This window comes from Artemia sp. Qi Xiang Cuo, chromosome 2, assembly GCF_049724085.1.
Source record: "Artemia sp. Qi Xiang Cuo chromosome 2, ASM4972408v1, whole genome shotgun sequence".
NCBI lineage: Eukaryota > Metazoa > Arthropoda > Branchiopoda > Anostraca > Artemiidae > Artemia > Artemia sp. Qi Xiang Cuo.
This window is the reverse complement of record NC_142795.1, coordinates 50,142,466-50,163,098: the sequence shown is the minus strand read 5'-3', so window position 1 is coordinate 50,163,098 and position 20,633 is coordinate 50,142,466. Positions and strand designations below refer to the sequence as shown.

The window sequence follows — 20,633 nt, the reverse complement described above, 5'->3', positions numbered from 1 at the left end:
AGTTAATTCGTAAGCTACGTATGTTTATTACTAATAAAAACGTTCGTAAATAAAATTAAACAACTTTCGAGAAAGCCATTTGACCAAATAAAAGTAATTTAAAATGCAAATTTTGTTTTAATTATTCATGTACGGTGAGCCAAAATCAAAACCTGTATTAATTCAAAAACGTTCAAAAATTAAATAAAAAACAAACAAGTTTTGTTAACTGAAAGTAAGGAGTGACATTAAAACTTAAAACGAACAGAAATTATTCCGTATATGAAAGGGACTGTCCCCTCCTCAACGCCTCGCTCTTTACGCTAAAGTTTGACTCTTTCTCTCAACTTTATTTTTTTTAAACAATAAAAAACTTTAACGTAAAGAGAGATGCGTTGAGGAGGGGACAGCCCCTTTCATATACGGAATTATTTCTGTTCGTTTTAAGTTTTAATATCGCTCCTTACTTTCAGTTAAAAATCTTTTATTTTATTTTATTTAATCTTCCTGAACATCATCAGGCCTAATCAGTATATAAATTTATTTTCGATGTTTGGTCTTTATGATAAAATTTTAAACTCTTGATTTGACAGCGCCCCATGTACATAAAATTCTCAAAACATTTTTCAAAATTCTTATCCCTAATTTGAACATAAATTTTCTAATTATATTTTGCACACAGAAAAAAGCCTTGGACTTTTTCTTTATTGGAATATATTAAAGAACAAACCAAAGGGAGTCAGAGTGAAACCATACCCCAGAAAAGTAATTTTCAAAAGATACGTGTGGTAAATAAACTTTTCGTGTGCTATATCATCTTGCATATAAAGATACAAGCTTTTCAGCTTATACGAGCCCTTTCCCGAAATTCTAAGATATTTAGCTGGATGTTATTACCCCTGGGGGAAAAAAGACCATAAATCCGCTTCCATGATCACCTCTCTTGAAAAATCAAAATCAAAAAATTTCGGTAGGATAGGGGCTTGAATCTTCTGCAATAGGGTTCTTTGGTATGCTGGATTTGATGCTGTAAATTTGATTTCCCTTCCCTGAGGGGTGTATTGTCTCTTTTTCAATAATCAAGAAAATTTTCTTTGGCTCTTGACTTGATGGGTAGCTTTAAACTTAATTAATTTTATATATTTGAAATCACCATAAAAAGCCAATGCTTTTAATATATGTATGTATGGTAATCAAAACTCCTTTTTTCAAGTTTCGGTTATATTTAGCACAAGTTGCTCCGTACTTATAATTTGTTACCACTAACCATTTGTTATGACATAATCCATTCACGGAGATCCATGATCCATTTCTTTCTGTTTTTAAATTAGTTAAAAAATTTTCCCACAAAATAAGTTTAAAAAAAAAGTAAAGAACTACATTACACCAAAAATGAACAAAATAGAATCAAATAATCTACCAAGCATACAACTACTACAAATCAGTATCAATAAATAAATGAAACCCAAAACAAACAGAAATTAAAATAAATAACAGTCAAACTCAAAACGAGCAGAAATTAATATGAGTACGGTTCTAAACCCCCATGCTTTTTTAAAGCCAGAATATAGTACTTAACTGAAAAAAATTCAAATAAATTTGCTGAAAAAATGTGCATTGTCAGTTTAATATGCATATGTTGATATTTATTCCTTAAAATGTTTATCGAAAATTAATTTTTGATTTCTTAAAGTTACAAAAATGAAAACATTTTAAAGAATTTTAAATGCACATCCTTCTAATAGTTTTACCCCCTAAACCCGAAAAAAATGACCATAAAATGCCAAAGTAAAATTACATCGGCCAAAGCGACTTTGAATGGCACATTTACTTTGCCCCTCTTCCGTTATCTCTCTTCCTTTAGTTTTTTGATGTGATAGAAGGGACGGTCTGCAGTTCTACCTCCATTTTCTTCAAGTAAACAAACAAAAGAAATTAAAGCAATGAAATTAAAAATATGCCTTTTGTAGACTACGTAATTTTTTAGACCACGCGGCCATTCCACCACAGACAGCGCAATAGCGCTGCCTAAGTAAAGAACGATGATGACACAATATTTTATTTATTTCTTAGTTTTAGACCAGTGCACTTCGTATCGAAGGGGTTGTTGTAGAAACTTCAAAAAGGGCTCATTCAATTAAAAATTGGAAAGGCTAGTGCCCTTTTTAAAAGCCAAAAGTGATTGGAAGGCAACTAACACCCCTTCCCCGCCCACCATTTCCCCAAACACATCCAATCAAAATTTTGAGATAGCCATTTTGTTCAACGTAGTTGAAAGATCTGGAAAATATGTCTTTGAGGAGGACACAGCCCTCAGGGCAAGGGTTGCAAGTTATGCCCTGAGGCCATGTAAGTTTTTTTTATAGAAAGCATTGTCATAGAAACTTCAAAAGTGGCTCATACGACTCGAAATTAAAAGGGCTAGTGCACTTTTTGATAGTCAAAAGTGATTAGAGGGCAACTAACCCCCTCTCATGAGTAGTAAGGTAGCTAGTACCACAGGGTGTATAGTGGGGCGTACATCGTATATGACCAGAACACGTTATACTAGTCAAATAACGATATACGATACTGGACGTACAATTATGCAAATAAGATACCTTTGGATACCTATGATAATGTAGGTCAATGATCTAAATTATGATGTACGCTCAGTATTGCATAACATTAAATGGTCTTAACTAAGCACATGCATATCGGGATGAAACCAGACGACAGTAATAAAAATATTTTTTAGTTGGATTGAACGAAGGCAGTAAAGGGTTAAAATTGCTTGCCAGTTAAGGTAAGTGAGGGAATGACAAGTCTCACGCAACGTGACATAAATGTTATAATATGATTAGAATAACGTCATGGGTACCAACCTGTGGAAACGGTTAGCGGTGACAAGGCGATCTTGCAACTTGACCTAGCTTCACTTCTTGGCTGTGGTCGGTATAATATACAAGTACCAACTGAGGAGTGCAGCCAATATAAAATATTCTTTTAGTATTGGAGTATGCTAAAAAGTTGACACTAATAAAGTCGTAGGCGCCAAGAAAAGAATTTCAATATAGAAATTCAGAACAATCCTTAGAAATCCTAAAAAATCAAGCAGTGAGCTGGTTATGGATTTGAACAACCAAGGACCCCACTCAGCAAGAAACCCAACCATCAAGGACCGAAACCACCAAGGACTACAACCTCCAAGGGTCCCAATACCCCCTCTCCCAACTTTTTGCCCCCACCTCCCCCTTGTTTTATACTTTTTTTTACCCCAACCATCAAGGACCCCAACCTCCAAGGACCCCAATACCCCATCCCCCAGCTTTTTGACCGCTCCCCCTATTTTATTTTAACCTTTTTTATTTGACTATTTTTAATTTTTTCGTAACTTTTTTTACATGTCTTAAAATGAAATGAACTATACTTAAAATAAATTAAAACTTAAAACATTTAATATTTTCGAAATACAAAATGAGAATGATATAGATATGTTAGTTGTGACTTTTACTATTAGAAAAATAATGTTTGTAGTAACACTTTTTTTTACTTGGTATATTTTTGACCGCGTCCGGGGTAACCGACGATAATGCGTTAAAAGCTACCGCGTCCGGGGCAGCCGACGACTCGACAATCTTGAATTGCGCAAATATTTCTACGTTGACAACTCCAACCCTGGAGGCTATTGTTTCTCCAAAAATAACTATGTCAATAGGTACCCTCAACACTAGAACCCTCGCTAAACAAAGAAAAATAGACCTACTCCTAAGAGAGATAACACGGTACAGCTGGGACGTTATTGGTCTCGCCGAAACCCATCTTACGGTCACTGGTGAAGAGAAACATGGAGATGTTACCCTTCTACTTTCGGGACGTAATGATGGGAACCATCGACAAGGTGTAGGTTTCCTACTTTCTAATAAAGCCAGAAAATCCTTAATCTCCGTAACCCCACTCACGGAACGGATCATCATGATCCGCCTGAAAGGTTCACCAACCAACCTCACAATTATCCAAGTATACGCTCTGGATACCAGCAGAGACGATGAAGAGTCTGGAAACTTCTTTCTCCAGCTTCAAAGTCTAGTTGATTCTGCCCCTAAAAAGGACATAATCTTTGTCATTGGTGACTTCAACGCCATCGTTGGAAACAACCACACAGGACACGAAGATGTAATGGGCAAATTTGGACATTTAAAAATGAACAGAAGAGAAGAACGCCTTATTGAATTCTGCAGAGACAGCGATTTAGTCATTACAAACACACTGTTCAAGCACAGACCTCGCCGTAAGACATTCTGGACCTCACCAGATGGAAAAACTAAAAACTTAATAGACTACATCCTCGTGTCTAGACGTTGGAAAAGGTCCGTCCTAACCACAGTCACGCTAGCTGGTGGCGACTTTGACAGCGACCACTATCAGAGACTTGAGAATAAACAAAGCTCCCGGCCCCGATGGAATCCAGTCCAAACTACTGAAAGTAAACTGCAAACCACTCCTTGACCTTTACCAAAAAATTGCCACAGCTGCATGGGAAAAATGTCACTTCCCCTCACCAAGGTGCGAAGCCACGATAATCCCCCTGCATAAGAAAGGCTCTAAAGCTGTCTGCGACAACTACCGCCCAATAAGTCTTACCAGCCACGCAGCAAAAATCCTCACAAGAGTCATGCTCGTGCGTATACGAGCCATTTCCTCAATGTTCATTCCGGAAGAACAAGCCGGCTTCCGACCTAATAGATCAACAATTGATCAGATATTCACTGTTAGGCAGATCATGGAAAAGTATAGCGAACTTGGCCGCAGCATATACCACCTTTTCATAGACTTTAAACAAGCTTTCGATCGGATATGGAGAGAAGGTCTATGGCACATCCTTCTTCACTTTGGCATCCCATCCAACCTGATCTCGCTGATCAAAGACGTATAAGAAGTTCAGTAGCCGCGTCATGACTGGAGAAGGACTTACAGAGAGCTTCAAAACCTCTACCGGAGTACTTCAAGGTTGCCTAATATCACCAGAGCTGTTCAATCTCTTCCTAACTGCAGCCCTTTCACTCACAGACAACCCATCCGGCGCCCGTGTCGGAGGAGTGGTGATAGACAAACTAGCGTATGCTGATGACATAGACCTAATAGCCGAGTCCCTTCAAGATCTACAATCTCAGGCTATCAGCGTTCACTCGTCCACCAACCTCTCCGGGATGGCCATCAGCACCTCAAAAACGAAAGCCATGCTTTGCTCAAGCAAGTTCGATTCACAGGTAAATCTCAGCCTTCAGCTTGGTGGAGATACCATTGAGTGGGTGGAAGGCTTCACCTACCTCGGGAGCTTACTTACTTCTGATAAAAACCAACTCAAAGACATCAAGAGATGCCTGACACTTGCGAACTCCAGTTTTAAAGCTCTGATGCCCATCTGGAGGAATAAGAACTTAGCAACAACTCTCAAAACGAGACTCTTCTACTCCCTCAATATTCCGATCGCCATCTATGCCTGTGAATCCTGGACGCTTAAAACAGACGATCAATGCCGCCTAGCTGCCTTTGAAACCAAATCCCTACGACGCATCGCTGGTATTACCTACCACGACATAATTTCCAATTCCAAGCTTCTCCATAATCTGAAAGTCAAATTTACAATACTGGACAAAATAAAACTACAACAACTCAAATGGCTTGGACATACCCAACGCATGGCTAGCCCTCGTCTTCCGAAGATAAACTTCGATGGACGAGTACACGGTTCTCGCCCCAGAGGTCGCCCTCCAAAGAGATGGAAAGAAAACTTCTCACCCTATAACCTGCCACAACTCTGCCGCCTGGCCGAAAACAGAAGCACTTACAGGAGGCTAATCAATGAACTGGTTAAAGAAGAGGCCCCAAAACGACCTTCAAGGACGGATGGGACATAAGTCAAGTCATATTTTTGACTTGGAAAATTTTTCAACTTGTTTTTTCATGGATATATTTTTCATGGGTAATTATTTATAAATAATTATTTAATGTTAAGACAAGCAAATTAAGAGAGGCAAGCCAAAAAAATGTCAAAGCCAAGACAAGACAAAGACAAGTCAAATAATTATTTTTATGAGAGACAAGCAAAAAGTTAAGTTCATTTAGGTTCACTTAACATGGAACGCCATGGTAAGTGAACCTAAATGAACCCAACTTTTTGCTTGTCTCTCACTATGCCTGTGTGTGCGAGCGGGTGTGCTGCCCTATAAGTAGAGCTGAAAAGATGACAGCACTTGAGACGTGTTGTAATCTATACTTTTAACTATATTACTCACTGAAATTTTTTTTTATGCGGCTGACTCCTTAGTACTCTATGGCTGGTTTGTTCGATACAAAAGTACTTTTTTTATTAATTTTGATACTCAGTCATCAATAAAAAGACATGTAATTTACCGAGTACTAGAATTTGTTCAATGCAAATGGGTTTTTTATTGATTTTTCATACTCAGTCGTCAATTAAAAGACTGAATTTATCAAGTAGTTGAGTTTGTTCTATGTAAAAGTTTTTTTGTATTGATTTTTATGTTCAGTCATCAATTAAAAGACTTATGATTTATCTAGTATCTGAGTTTATTCTATGTAAAAGTGTTTTCTTATTAATTTTTGATATTCACTCATCAATTAAAAGACTTGGAATTTATCAAATCGTTGAATTTGTTATATTCAAAAGCACTTTCTTTTTTATTAACTTTTAATACTCAGTGACCGAATAAGCGACTTGAACCTCACCAAGTAACTTGAATTTATTTTATGAAAGAATGTTTACTTTATAATTGTTAATAATGGGTCACCAATTAAAAAACTTAGTAAACACAAAATATGGGAGTTTGTTCCATGCAAGATTGCTTTTTTTATTAATTTATGACGCTCAGTTGCCAGTTAAATGACTTAAAAATTACCAAGTGGTTGAATTTGTTCTATGTAAAAGTATCTATTTAATTAATTTTTGATACTCAGCCACCAATTACGAGACTTGGAATTTACAAAGTAGTTGAATGTGTTCTATGCAAAAAGTATTTTTTTTATTAATTTTTGATACTCAGTCACCAATTAAAAGACTTGGAATTTACCAAGTATCTGGGTTTGTTCTATTTTAAAGTACTTTTTTACGAATTATTGATGCTCAGTCACCAATTAATAGACTTGGAATTTATCAAGTAGTTGAATTTGTTATATGTAAAAGTGTTTTCTTATTAATTTTTTTTATATTCACTCACCAATTAAAAGACTCGGAATTTACCAAGTATTTGAATTTTTTCTATGCAAAAGTGTTTTTTTTATTAATTTTGATAATCAGTCATCAATTAAATGACTTGGAATTTACCAAGTAATTGAATTTGTTCTATGCAAAGGTCCTTTTTTAAATTTTTGATACTCAGTCACCAATTACTAGACTTATGAGTCTCCTAGTAGTATCTATGTCTCTGAAAATCCTTTTTCTTACATCTCTGACTTTTTAATAAACAATCTATACGTTTGACGTGGTAGAGTACCCTAAAAATAATGGAAACATGACAAAGTAATGCAAAAAATGTTTTTAATGAAATGACGAGATGTAGAATATTAACATAAAAATGTGTTACATACATCATTCTACATTATTAATTTCATTGAACATCTTTGGACATTTTGAATCTTCCATAAAATAATTCATCATATTCTCTCTTGATATTGTGGCTACTTTCTTCTCTTAGTTCGTAACCAGTAGAATAATCATTAATCTAGTTTGAGTCATACACTATTTTTACTGGTTCAATATGCTTTTCATCTTTCGTATTTTTCGGTTCATTGATTATATGATCAATAGTAGCAATAATGTTCACTTGTGCTTTATTTTCCATCAATTCATCTTTATATTTACTAGTGATATTGTCTACCAATGCCCTTTTTATTTTGACTGTGATTTCACTGTCTATTATGACATTGTTTTTACACAGGTATCAGTTTTGAGACGTAGACAATATACGGTCAATGACATTAGTTTAGGAGCATGCCTGTCTTCTTCTTGTCTTCCTCATAATGTTAATACCATAAGGTTTGTGATAAGATCTACCAACAGGTAACGTGTTACCACTAACAGTAGCAAGAAGTTGTCCCCCGTCATCGACAATTATTTTTGTGTTTGCATTCTCTTTGAGCACTATCATCTCTGGAAGTGATACTCTAGTATATCTTCCATCAACAATGTTGAATCAAGTCGGTACTCCAATGGTCTAAACTCTCACTGTCATGACAACGTAGCCATACGTATCCAATAGTTTTATCACTACAACTTGTTTCGTAGTTCAAATATTTGACTTTGTCAGCATTCAACGAAACGACGACTTTATCATATGTACACACATTCTTCGAATAATTCATTTTTACTTTTTTTTAAAAGAATATAATGTAGGTGTTTATCCTACCAATGTACGAAAATTACTAATTTAGTACATACAATAAACTATGTGTTGATAACCAACCATAGAGTACCACTGGTACAGTCGCGTATTCTAGTGTCGATGAGCAGCCATAGAGTATCATTGATACATCCGCATAAAGAAAAAAAAGTTAAAACAATTTCCAAGTCCCAAGAATTCAGTCCAAAATGTAGGAGTCTGCACCCACTCAGATTTCACTCTTTGGAAATTTAAATAATTATTGTCAATTCCTAAAAAAATAAAGATTGACTAAAATGTATACAACTTTATTAGTTCCAAATTTATGCATACTCCAATACTATATAATCCTTTTCGAAAAGTATTAGCTAGGAGCCTGAAATTTAAATAATTATTGTCAAGACATTCCTCCAAAAAAACAAAAATATTGCCTAAATTGTAGGAGTCTGTATCCCCTCAGATTTCACTCTCTTTAGGAATTTAAATAATTATGGTCAAGGCATTCCTCCAGAAACAAAAAGATTGTCTAAAATGAATGCTACTCTATTAGTTTCAACTTTATACATACTCCAATACTATGTAATCCTTTTCAGTAGGTAATGGCTAGGAGTATGAAATCTAAATACTTATTGTCATGGCATCCTTCCAAAAATATTACCTAAAATGTAGGAGTCTGCGTCCCCTCAGATTTCACTCTCTTTGGAAATTTAAATAATTATTGTCAAGACATCCCTCCAAGAAAAAAAAACAAAAAACAAAGATTGACTAAATTGTATATGACTATTAGTTTCGACTTTATGCATACTCCAATATTATGTTATCCTTTTCAAAAGGTATTATATATGAGTCTTAACATGAAATAATTATTTAAAAACAATTACCCATGGAAAATAATAATTAAAAATAATTACCCATGGAAGTCCAAAATATTTCTAGTAAAAAAAAAGTGTTACTACAAACATTATTTTTCTAACAGTAAAAGTCACGACTAACATATCTATCATTCTCATTTTGTATTTCGAAAATATTAAATGTGTTTTAAGTATGTTTTAAGTTCTAATTCTTTTTTTGTTTTAAGTATAGGTCATCTCATTTTAAGACATGTAAAAACAAGTTTAAAAAATTTCTATGTTAAAAAAATTTATAAGAAAATAAAAATAAAAGTTCAAAAAAAGTTTAAAAAATGGGGGGGGCCCTAAAAGGTGGGGGATAGGGTATTGAGGCCCTTGGAGGTTGGGGTCCTTTGTGGTTGGGGTAAAAAAAAAGTATAAAAAATGGGGGACGGGGTATTGGGACTCTAGGAGGTCGTAGTCCTTGGTGGTTTTGGTCCTTGACGGTTGGGGTCCTTGGTGGTTCAAATCCATAACCAGCTCACTACTTCATTTCTAAGGGTTTCTTCGGATTGTTCTGAATTTCTATATTAAAATTCTTTTCTTGGTGCCTACGACTTTATTAGTTTCAACTTTTTAGCATACTCCAATACTAAAGAATATTTTATATTAGCTGCACTCCTCAATTGGTACTTGTGTATTATACCGACCACAGCCAAGAAGTGAAGCTAGGTCAAGTTGCAAGATCGCCTTGTGCCCGCTAACCGTTTCCACAGGCTGGTACCCATGACGTTATTCTAATCATATTATAACATTTATGTCACGTTGCGTGAGACTTACCATTCCCTCAGACTTACCTCAACTGGTAAGCAATTTTAATCTTTTACCGCTTTCATTCAATCCAATTAAAAAATATTCTTTTTATTGTCGTCTGGTTTCATCCCGATATTGATGTGCTTAGTTAAGACCATTTAATGTTACGCGATACTGGGTGTACATCATAATTTGGGTCATTGAACTACATTAATAGAGGTATCAAAAGGTATCTCATTTGCATAATTGTACGTTCAGTACTGTATATCATTATTTGACTAATATAACATGTTCTGGTCACTTTATACGATATACGCCCCACTGTACGCCCTGTGGTACTAGATGCATTACTACTCTCACGCCCACCATTTCCCCAAACACATCCAATCAAAATTTTGAGATAGCCATTTTGTTCAACGTAGTTAAAAGGTCTGGAAATTATGTCTTTGAGGATGACAACCCCTCCACAGCCCTCAGGGCAAGGGTTGTAAGTTATGTCCTGGGGGCATATAAGGTTTTTTACTGAAAATGTTGTCGTAGAAACTTCAAAAAGGGCTCATTCGATTGTAAATTGAAAGGGCTAGTGCCCTTTTTAATAGTTGAAAGTGATAAGAGGGCAACTAACCCCCTGTCACGCCCACCATTTTGCCGAACACATCCAAACAATATTTTGAGATAGCCATTTAGTTCAACGCAGTTGAAAGTTCTGGAAATTAGATCTTTGAGGATGATAACCCCCTCATAGCCCTCTGGGCAAGGGCTGTAAGTTATGTGCTGGGGGCATATAAAGTTTTTTATAGAAAGCGTTGTCGTAGAAACTTCTAAAAGAGCTCATTTGATTTTAAATTGAAAGGGCTAGTGCCCTTTTGTCGGCAAAATACAAGAAATAATTGGATATCCGTACAAAATTTAGGGCGCTGTAAGAAAAAGGGGAGGGGGCATTGGATCGAAGTTTCATCGCCCACATCCAAGCTTAGAACTCAACGAAACAGTATATTAACCTTGCTCCTTCCCCTAGTTGATTTGTTTCTTTCCCCTTCCAACAAGATACTAAGGTGCATTTCGACTGACTAGTACCCTCCATCAATCTTGTTTCGAATTTTTGGATTTTTTTTCCCTTTTTTCCGTCGATGACTGGCTTACCAACGAGCTTGTTTCATGGAAACTAAACATTGACTTTCAAATCTGGCCATAAAGTTTTTCAAAACTTAGATATTGATCAAACAAAGTCCTAAGAATGCAAGAAACTCCTTCATTTTTTGTGCACTTATTTGGCTTGTCTTCAGAAGCAACTTAAGCAATCTCATTAGCATTGGCAGTGAATCTTAGAAATTACGAAATAACCAAATAGAGGAAAAGTAGCCACATAACTGTTAAGAAAATGCTAAAATAAAATGAACACGTTTTATTGAAATTAATAATGCAACTAAAAATTAGGAACCATATAAGTTTTTCAAAATTTTCACCAGCCAGTCTTATTTCTGTTACTTATTTATTTATTTTTTATGGAAAATTAGAGCGAAATCGAAACTCAAGACCAACATCAATTATTGATTCGCATTTGATGCAATAAATATCTACAAAAGTAGCTCAATTTGAACTGGACTCGTGATTTTCCCTTTATTTATTAAATTCTGAAAAACTAACGCTTTACTGAGAAGTGAGCTTGCTTGAGGTTTTAGAGGATTTAAGCTGTACACAAAAAGTAATCAATATCGTGGATGGCAAAGAACTACTGAGAGCTTTATAAAATTGTCTTTTATCTTCTGCAGGCTTGTTAAAGACTTTTTTACTCCTGTGTGTTCAAAAAAGCGCTACCTTTTAATTTAAGAATTTTCCAAATATAGGGAAATATCACGAGGCAGTTTATTTGATCTAGTTTTTTAGATATTTAGTCAACTGTGAAATAATAATTCTCGGTCGTTTTAAAGTTTAACATTTACTTCCATAAGAAAAACTGTTCTTTAATTTTTTTCGTTTTTATTTTGTTAAATGTACAAAATAAACCTTACAGAAAGAATTTTGTCTGCCTTAGGTGATGAAACTGACAATAATTCGTAAAACAACCAGGCTTATTTGCTAGGGCATATGAATAATTGCACTACCAATTGGCTCTGTGAGTCAAGACTTGTGATTTGACGTTACACTGTTTTTGAGGAGTTTAGGGCTCTTATCGTAAATTTCAAAAATGTGTTTTCATTATTAAAAATTATTATTATGTTAAATCCGTATAATATTTCCTATTTCTGAACTATGTCACAGGGAATTTCTTTTTCACTACAATTTCTTCAGTTTGTAGAAACTTCAATTAGTATGGGCCGTAGTAGGCCGTTCTAGCTAAGTGGTAAGCGTGCTAGACTTGTAATCCTATGTCCTTTGGGATGGGATTTGAGTCCTGGTGTTGCCGATTATTTCTTTTGGAATGAGGGTAGTGGTATGACCCTGTAAGCTTAGCCAGGGTCGATTCATTTCCAAAAGGATACCTGGAAAACTCCGGGGAAAGTAAACAGGAAGGGTGTGTGATAGCACAGGACGGCTGCCCCCTCCCCATTGCGCTTTCTGGTTGAAGGGCCAAGAAACGGAAGTCATCATTGCCGGTGGAGACCGCAAAGTCCAATGCCATATTCTTTACCTTAACTCACTTTTGATGGGCCATAATTAGCTCTTTACTAGATTATAGCTGCTGCTGCACTCATGATAGCTTTGTTTTGATTTTGCCTATCCATTAGATTTCTGTTATTCTAATGCGTGATAATTCTTCTGTTAGTCTTCAAGGCCAATTACTTTAAATTTATTTCCTCTCGAGAGCTAAGATATTTAGTTGCTTCAAAATGAAACTTTGTGTCATTTCAGGAATAGATTAGTTTGGAAGCATAAACAATGTACCATTTAAATCTCTAAGTTCGAAAATCCTTAACCCTATGCTTACAGTCTCTTTCTTCAATGCTCCGCCTCCCAGTTCCCTAAGTTAGTAAAAACATGCAAATTGAGTTTTGAAAAAAAAGTCTAGTGAGAAATGTTTTTCCTCAGATTTAAAGCTAATTCATGAATGATAATTCTTATTTATTTTTTGTCTTAACTGTATAAGTTGATTACAAAAACACAAGAGCTTATGTATTAGGAAAATGCATTCCAAAAAAAAAAAATCACGACAGTGGGACATCGTGGGGGCGTTGAAATGGGTAACCAAGCAAGGTTTCCACAATTAGGGTGCTACTTCCCACCCCGTGAAGGCGCGCTTGAATTTGTAACTGGGTTTGACAATCACACAAAGAGTGAGCTATGATCCTTAAAAAGTAAGGTAAAAAATACGGCATTGGACTTAACAGTCACTGAAAGTTTCCATATACACGATTGGTTGCGAAATCTCATATTTTAATGGATTTGAATTTGTTCTAGGGTCTTCCCCCCCCTATCATTGAATTGATAAAATAAAGTAGCTTATAAAAGTACTTTTCTTTGTGTTAATTGATACTCCCAGGCTGTAAATGCCATTTGACTTCATTTAAACCCTTACCTCTGGCCTCAACTAACCTCTGAGCATCAGGGTAAGTAATTTAATTATCAACCAAATAGTTGTAGTTTTACTTTGACTACCTTGTTGCTCTGCTGATAGTCGAAAGTTTACATTGTCCACCACTGCCCCTCTCCTCCACCCTATAAATGTTATTTGACCTCCCCCTAAAGGCATGGGCGTACGTAGCTTCTTTTCTAGGGGGGGGGGGCAGCCGTACTTACTCTTCTGATAATTTTTTTCGGATAACCATTGATTAGAAAACACTGTCAAACTTGTTAAACACTTAGGCTGATTCTTTTCATCAAATTTATTTGATAGAACACGGGATAGTAATGTGTACAGGGTTGCTACAACAGAATTGCCCAATCTTGCGTGCTAAGCAGCGATTTTCGGTGCTACATTAAAAACAAATTTCGTGCGTGTTCCGGTACGATATCGATATCGGAACCGATATTTGGACATTTCTATTTATTTCCAGCTTTTTCAACCATCTACCTTCTATCAACTGCTTTTTAGCTATCTACCTCTTATCAACTGCTTTTTTTAGCCAATTACCTTTTTTCAACCATCTGCTTTTTCTGCCATATCTAGTGTAAATTTGAAGTTCTAGGGGGGGGCAGCTGCCCCCGCCCCCCGTCCGTACGCCCATGCCTAAAGGAAGGACTTCTCTGACCTAGTAATTCATTTATTTATAAATTATGACCTAGTAATAATAAATTACGTAAGTAATTTATGTATTAACCAAATAGTTTTAATTATCTCCGACCGTATTTGTGGCAATCTGCTGATATTGTGTCAAAAGTTCATTCATCTTGGGTGTTTCATCTAAATTAATTGCTGTTTTGAGTTAACTCTGGCAAACGAAACCACAGTCCCTCAAATAGATTTGAGAAACCAGACTATTTTCTTTGGGAATTTAGCCACAAACGATTTGCATACCCCAAGGAAGATTGCCTTTATTTTCATGAAGTTTGGAATCCTAACGACTTTTGAAACCCATAAAATTGCGTGGTTTTGACAGTTTTTCAGCCTTAGAACAAGCCAATATAAACATTTCCGTTATCTTAAATTGGAAGTGCACTCTAGATAAGCTCAGTTGTAAAACTGAAAGATCCGAGAAGCACTGGGCGGCAGGGTTGCCAACTTTTTGGTCAATGAATATGTCCCTTGAGCATCCAAAAATGTGTCTTTTTCGGCCAAATTATGTCCATATTTTGTCTATAATATGTCCATAATATGTCCATCTTGAAATCTCAGAAACTAGTTTTTTTACGACTTGTAAACCTCGTTCAAGATGGACATATTATGTAAACCTCGAAAACGAAAAAGATCCATTTAGTTCACTCATAAAAAATGAACTAGTGTGAAAGCGCAAAAGTCATAAAAACATGTAAACAGTAAAAAAGTAATTGTCGGAGCTTAAGGCTCATCTTTCTACGAGAGTTCCTCTTGACAGGTATGGTCGGCATGAGGGTCAGCATTTTCAATTCTTTTGGTAGCTTTTTGCCAATCAGAGTATTTCTAACGTATGTCATAAGGTACAATCCAGGAGTCAAGCGACGTTGCGGAGCGCTAAGTAAGCTGGGTTGCCCTTCAATCAGAAGAGTGACATCCCTAAAGGGATAATTACTGGACTTTTGAACAATCCTGAACAAAATAGATGTCTACAACTTCTGATTGGATGCTGGTTTTCGGAACTGATAGGCGCGGGGGGGTGTTGCCCTCAAATCACTTTTGGCTCCTATAAAGGGCACTAAACTTCAATCAAATGAGCCCCATCTGAAGTTTATACCACTACCCATTCCATAAAACCTTATTAAAACCCTGGGGCATAACTTACAATCCTTGCCCCAGGGCTCTAATGGGCTGTGTAAACGCTGAGGACATTGTTATATGTTCCTTGGACCATTTTTAACAAAATGTCTATCTCAAAATTTCTGTTGGATGCATCTAGGGAAAAGAATACGTTGTGTGGAGGGGGGTGGCTCCATCCCTCTCCACCAAGGGTGGAGGGGGAGCTTACTCCAAGGGTGGCACGGCCCTTGTGTTTCAAGAATCGTTCTTAAAAATAGTAGACAAAAGGTCGAACATCAGTGTAGAGAGGGGGTTATTGAGCAGGGAGTAGACCCCGTCATGTACGGAATAATTTCTGTACGTTTCAAGTTTTAATGTCACTCTTTACTTTCGGTAGAAAAAACTAGTTTTTGTTTTAATTCTGATCGTTTTTCAGAAAATCCCAGGAAATCCACCCTTCTGTGGAAAATTTCCCCACGAAAAATTTTTCTATATAAAGTTCCTCCCATTTAAAATTCTCCCGCCGGGAAATTACCCCCGGGCAATTCCATTCCTGCTGCGAATCCTTCCCAGAAATGTTTTGCTTACGATTCTGCCTGAAAAATACTCCTTACCATACTTTTATTTGAAGAAAAACTTGTATTCATTTAGTTTCTGATCCTTTTTAAGGTCACTGGGGAATATCCCTGTTTGGAAAATACCCCCTTCTGAAAAGTTTATCCCCCCAGAAATTTTTCGTGGAGAATTTCTCCTGGTGATTATTCCCCCGTGGAAATTTCTCCCGTGGAAAATCCCCCCCTCAAAAAAAAATCCCAAGAGAATTCCAATTGCGCTGAAAACTTCCCCCTGAGAGTTCCCTCAGTGTCTCTACATGTACAATGGGATCAACAACGAGAAAAAAGACAAATAACAAACATACTGTATATAAATTCTGGTAAATTCTCCCCATGTACAGTTTCCTCTGAAAAGTTCACCCCCAGGAACTTCCATCCCAATGGGAAATTCTCCCCATAGAAAATCCATCCTCAGAAGATCTCCTTCCTCCCTTGGAAAACGTTGGTATACTTCCCTATAACAAATACTATATGTAAACACTGGGCAAATTTCATAACTTGCGGCCCTTCCTCTGGTGGTTCTGAGGGGTCATGTTATCTCCAAAGACATATCTATTGTACCTTTCAACAATACTGAACAAAATGGCTATCTGTAAATTTTGATCACAACTTCCAGGAAAAAAGGGCGTGGGACGGTGGCTAGTTGTCCTCCAATTTTTTGGTCACTTAAAAGGGCAGTAGATCTTTTAATTTTCAAGCTCTCTTGCGAAATTCTAGTACCATTGGTTCGATATGATCACGCCTGGAAAAAGCAACAACAACAAATAAACACGAATCCGTGATGCTTCTTCTGGCAAACACTATAAAATTTCATTTTTATAGATAAGAGCTTGGAATCTCGACAGTAGGGCTCTCTGATGGCGTGACTTCCATTAAAATTATTTGACTTTTATGGGGTGTTTTTCACCTTTTTCGAAAATTTGGCAAATTTTCTCAGGCCCACTAATGGGTAACACTATACTTAAAAAATATTATATATTTGGAATCAGCATATTAAGCTAATATTTGGTACATCTTTTGGTATCAAAATTGATTCCGGATCATCAAGAATCTATTTTTTTTTTGCTAACTTTTCATTTTCAGTTAGTAATACTTGATAAATAGATGTTTTTGCCTGACTATTGGAAGCCAAAAGCGATTGTTAAATAAAAAGGTGCCTCATTGTATATTATCTTGACTGTAGCGTAAAAGAAAGAAGGAATGAAATCGTTTACAAGTAAAAAATACAAACTTGTAAAGAATTTCAAGAGTATTTGCAGATAGTTGTCTGCGGGAAAGAGCACGCGACTCCAAAAATAAATAACGTTTGTAAAAAAAAATTAGTAAAAAATAAGCAGTTAAGGAAATTTAGTGCTAGACAAGTGGTATTAATACTGATTTGGTGAAAAATTTCATTTTTTTTCTACAAAAATATGTATCCAGCGGGGAAATATTCTATTTAATGTCATAAATTTGTAAAATATGTCCCTTTTATGTCCCAAATTTCTAAAATAAGTCCCTTTTTTGCCCTATTATGTCATTGTGTCCCGGCACACAGGAAAATGTCCATTGGACATGAAATATGTCCAGTTGCAAACCCTGCTGGGCGGACTCGCAACGCAACAGGACTCGACCGCAAAGGCTCCATTGCAATGTTTGGTATCCGAAGACCGGACATTACGAATTCGAAGTTCTTTGAATACGATTCCACAAATTCTCATTCTAGCTGGAATTTTCAAACCGTTCATGGTAATTAACGTAAGTAAAGAGCAACCGTTGTCAGTTGAAACCAAAATTTCATAAAAGGGAATTGGTACTCGTTTAGAATTGGGCAACACAGGAGAAGTGAAGTTTCGTTAATGCTAATGATATAAAACAAAATAGGATAAAAATATAATAGTTTAGAAACAAATTTGGGCTATATATTTGCACATTAGGGGGGGGGGGGTGTTGCTGTTAAAGCATAGCAGATATTAAGTACGTAATCTAACCTAACATATGTACCTTTTTTTTGCCCCTTAAACCCCAAAAAACTAAAGTTTAAATATTTTTCACAGAGTGAGCAATACCTCACTAGGCAATGAAAACCTGTTTTTCAATAGCATCTTTAAGATTCTATATGTAGTTCTTCTCGCGTGTTGCCCGGATTCTAAACAAGTACCAGGGAATTTTGAAAGCAGCATACGAATCAAAAGAATTGCGCATCAAAAGAAAAAAGAGTTAGTACTTCCAAAGTTATTAGCATTAAGAACTTTTCTATACTTCGCAAAAAAAGTTGAAAACACTCCCAATGTGGATTCCGATCTTAAGGAAAAAATGCACCATTCCCTACATCAGTAGTTTTGGCTTTTTTATATGGAAAAGCACGAAATTTTCTATTTTCTTGAGAAAGGAGGGTTGTGGGTACGTGTTTATTCGTTTTTATTTTCGTTCAGAATCTTATCAAACAGGTAGTCACAGAATGTTAGGAGAAGGCTGATTCAAGCAAAAATTTTGAGTGTGACAGAGATTTCACTCCAACATGGTCCTGTCTTCGGCCATTTTTCGCCAAAAAACTTTCGCCTCAATAGGACCAAAACCCAATCGCAAAAAAAATAAGGTCGCCAATTATTTTTAATCCATAAAAAAAAACTTGCACCCCCCCCCCGTCAAATTCCCTCCAGGCAGTTCCATCCTCGCTGAGAATCCCCCTTCCTGTAAAATTGGTCGCGGACGATTCAGCCTGAAAAATTATCCTTAACACTCTTTCATTTGATTTAATCTTTAATCTCTAATGGGTTTCTAGATCACTCCAGTAATGTCCTCTTTCGTGGAAATTACTGCCTAGATAACAAAACAGGCGAAAAAAGCCCCCAGATAAGTCTCCTGGAATATCTTAACATGTAAAATTTGGGAAAGAGAATCGAAGACAATTTAAAAGAATTTCGTACGGTAATTCTGTCAAAGCCCCCCCGTTGTAACATTTCCCCTGGAATATTCACCCCCTCCCCAAGAATTCTTCCTGTAAAATCCGCCCAAAGCACACACACACCCCTCCAAAAAAATGTCTGTATACTTCCCAATAACAAATACTATATCAAACAGTTCGTGGTAACGAACTGTAAGTAAGGAGCGACCCGGCTCAATGGTAACCGAAACTCTAAAAAACGGGATTTTGATACCAATAGATACATCAAAAGAATCAGATTTTAATTCTGATTTCAAATATATACGTTTCATTAAGTTTAATCTTACCCATCAAAAGTTACGTGCCTGAGAAAATTTGGCTGATTTTCGAAAAAGGGGGGAAGACCCCCTAAAAGTTATAGAATCTTTATGAAAATCACACCATCATATTCAGCGCATCAGAGAACCCTACTGTAGAGGTTTCAAGCTCCTATCTACAAAAATGTGCAATTTTACATTTTTGCCAGAAGAAAGATCACGGATGCGTGTTTATTTGTTTGTTTGTTTTTGTTTTTTTTTTTTTACCCAGGGGTGATCGTATTGACCCAGTGGTCCTAGAATATAGTGGGAGGGCTCATTCGAAAGGAAATTAAAATTTATAGTGCCCTTTTAAAGTGACCAAAAAAAATGGAGGGCAACTAGGCCCCCTCCCACGCTTAATTTTTTCCCAAAGTCAACCGATCAAAATTTTGAGATAGCCATTTTGTTCAGCATGGTCGAAAATATGATAAAAATGTCTTTTAGGATGACTTGATCCCCCAAAGTCCCCAGGGGGAGGGCTGAAAGTTATGAACTTTACTCAATGTTAACATATAGTATTGGTTATTGTGAAGTATACAGACTTTTTCAGAGGAGATTTTTTCTGGTCGGTGGGGGAAGGAGAGGGTCGGGGGCTATATGGAAGGACATTGCTATGAAGGGGGCGCCGGATTTCCCAGCATTATTAAAGAAAAAGATCAGGAATTAAATAAAAAAGAACAAGTTTTTCAACTGATCAACTGATTGTGATTAAGAGGTCATTTTTAAAGAACTGGAAAAAAAATTCGAACTATAGTTTAAAGAGCAGGGTACTGACTAGGGGGCGAACCCCCTAATATACGTGTTAAAAATTTATGAATATAGAAGTTCGTTACGTAAGTTAATTCTAAGTTACGTATATTTATTACTAATAAAAACGTTCGTAAATAAAATTAAACAAGTTTCGAAAAAGTCATTTAACCAAATATAATATGCAAATTTTGTTTTAATTATTCATGTACGGTGAGCCAAAATCAAAACCTGCATTAATTCAAAAACGTTCAAAAATTAAATAAAAAAACAAGTTTTTTAACTGAAAGTAAGGAACGACGTTAAAACTTAAAACGAACAGAAATTATTCCGTATATGAAGGGGGCTGTCCCCCTCCTCAACGCCTCGCTCTTTACGCTAAAGTTTGACTTTCTCACAACTCTATTTTTTTAAACAATAAAAAAACTTTAGCGTAAAGAGCAAGGCGTTGAGGAGGGGACAGCCCCCTTCATATACGGAATAATTTCTGTTCGTTTTAAGTTTTAACGTCGTTCCTTACTTTCAGTTAAAAAAACTTGTTTTTTTATTTAATGTAAACAATGGACGAATTTAAAAACTTATAGGCCTCTCCCCGACCGTGGTGGATCATTTTACACCTCAAAATTTTTATCAGATAATTTTGGGGAAAAAATGGGCGAGGAAGCGGCCCAGTTGCCCTCCAATCTTTTTGGTCACTTAAGAAGGTCACTAGAACTTTTAATTTCCGTTAGAA

At 36.1% G+C, this 20,633-nt stretch overlaps 1 protein-coding gene across 3 annotated transcripts in view; it reads left to right on the top strand.

The window, feature by feature from the left end:
- Positions 1-20,633, top strand: part of cno (adherens junction formation factor afadin) — a 148,239-nt gene that overhangs the window by 9,999 nt on the left and 117,607 nt on the right. Inside the window, exon 2 of one of the 3 annotated variants that reach the window (XM_089101615.1) lies at positions 9,831-10,055. The exons of the other annotated variants lie outside the window; for them this stretch is intronic. The gene's annotated coding sequence lies outside the window, so the exon portion shown is untranslated. The remainder of the gene's footprint in view (positions 1-9,830; positions 10,056-20,633) is intronic. 3 annotated transcript variants of the gene reach the window in all.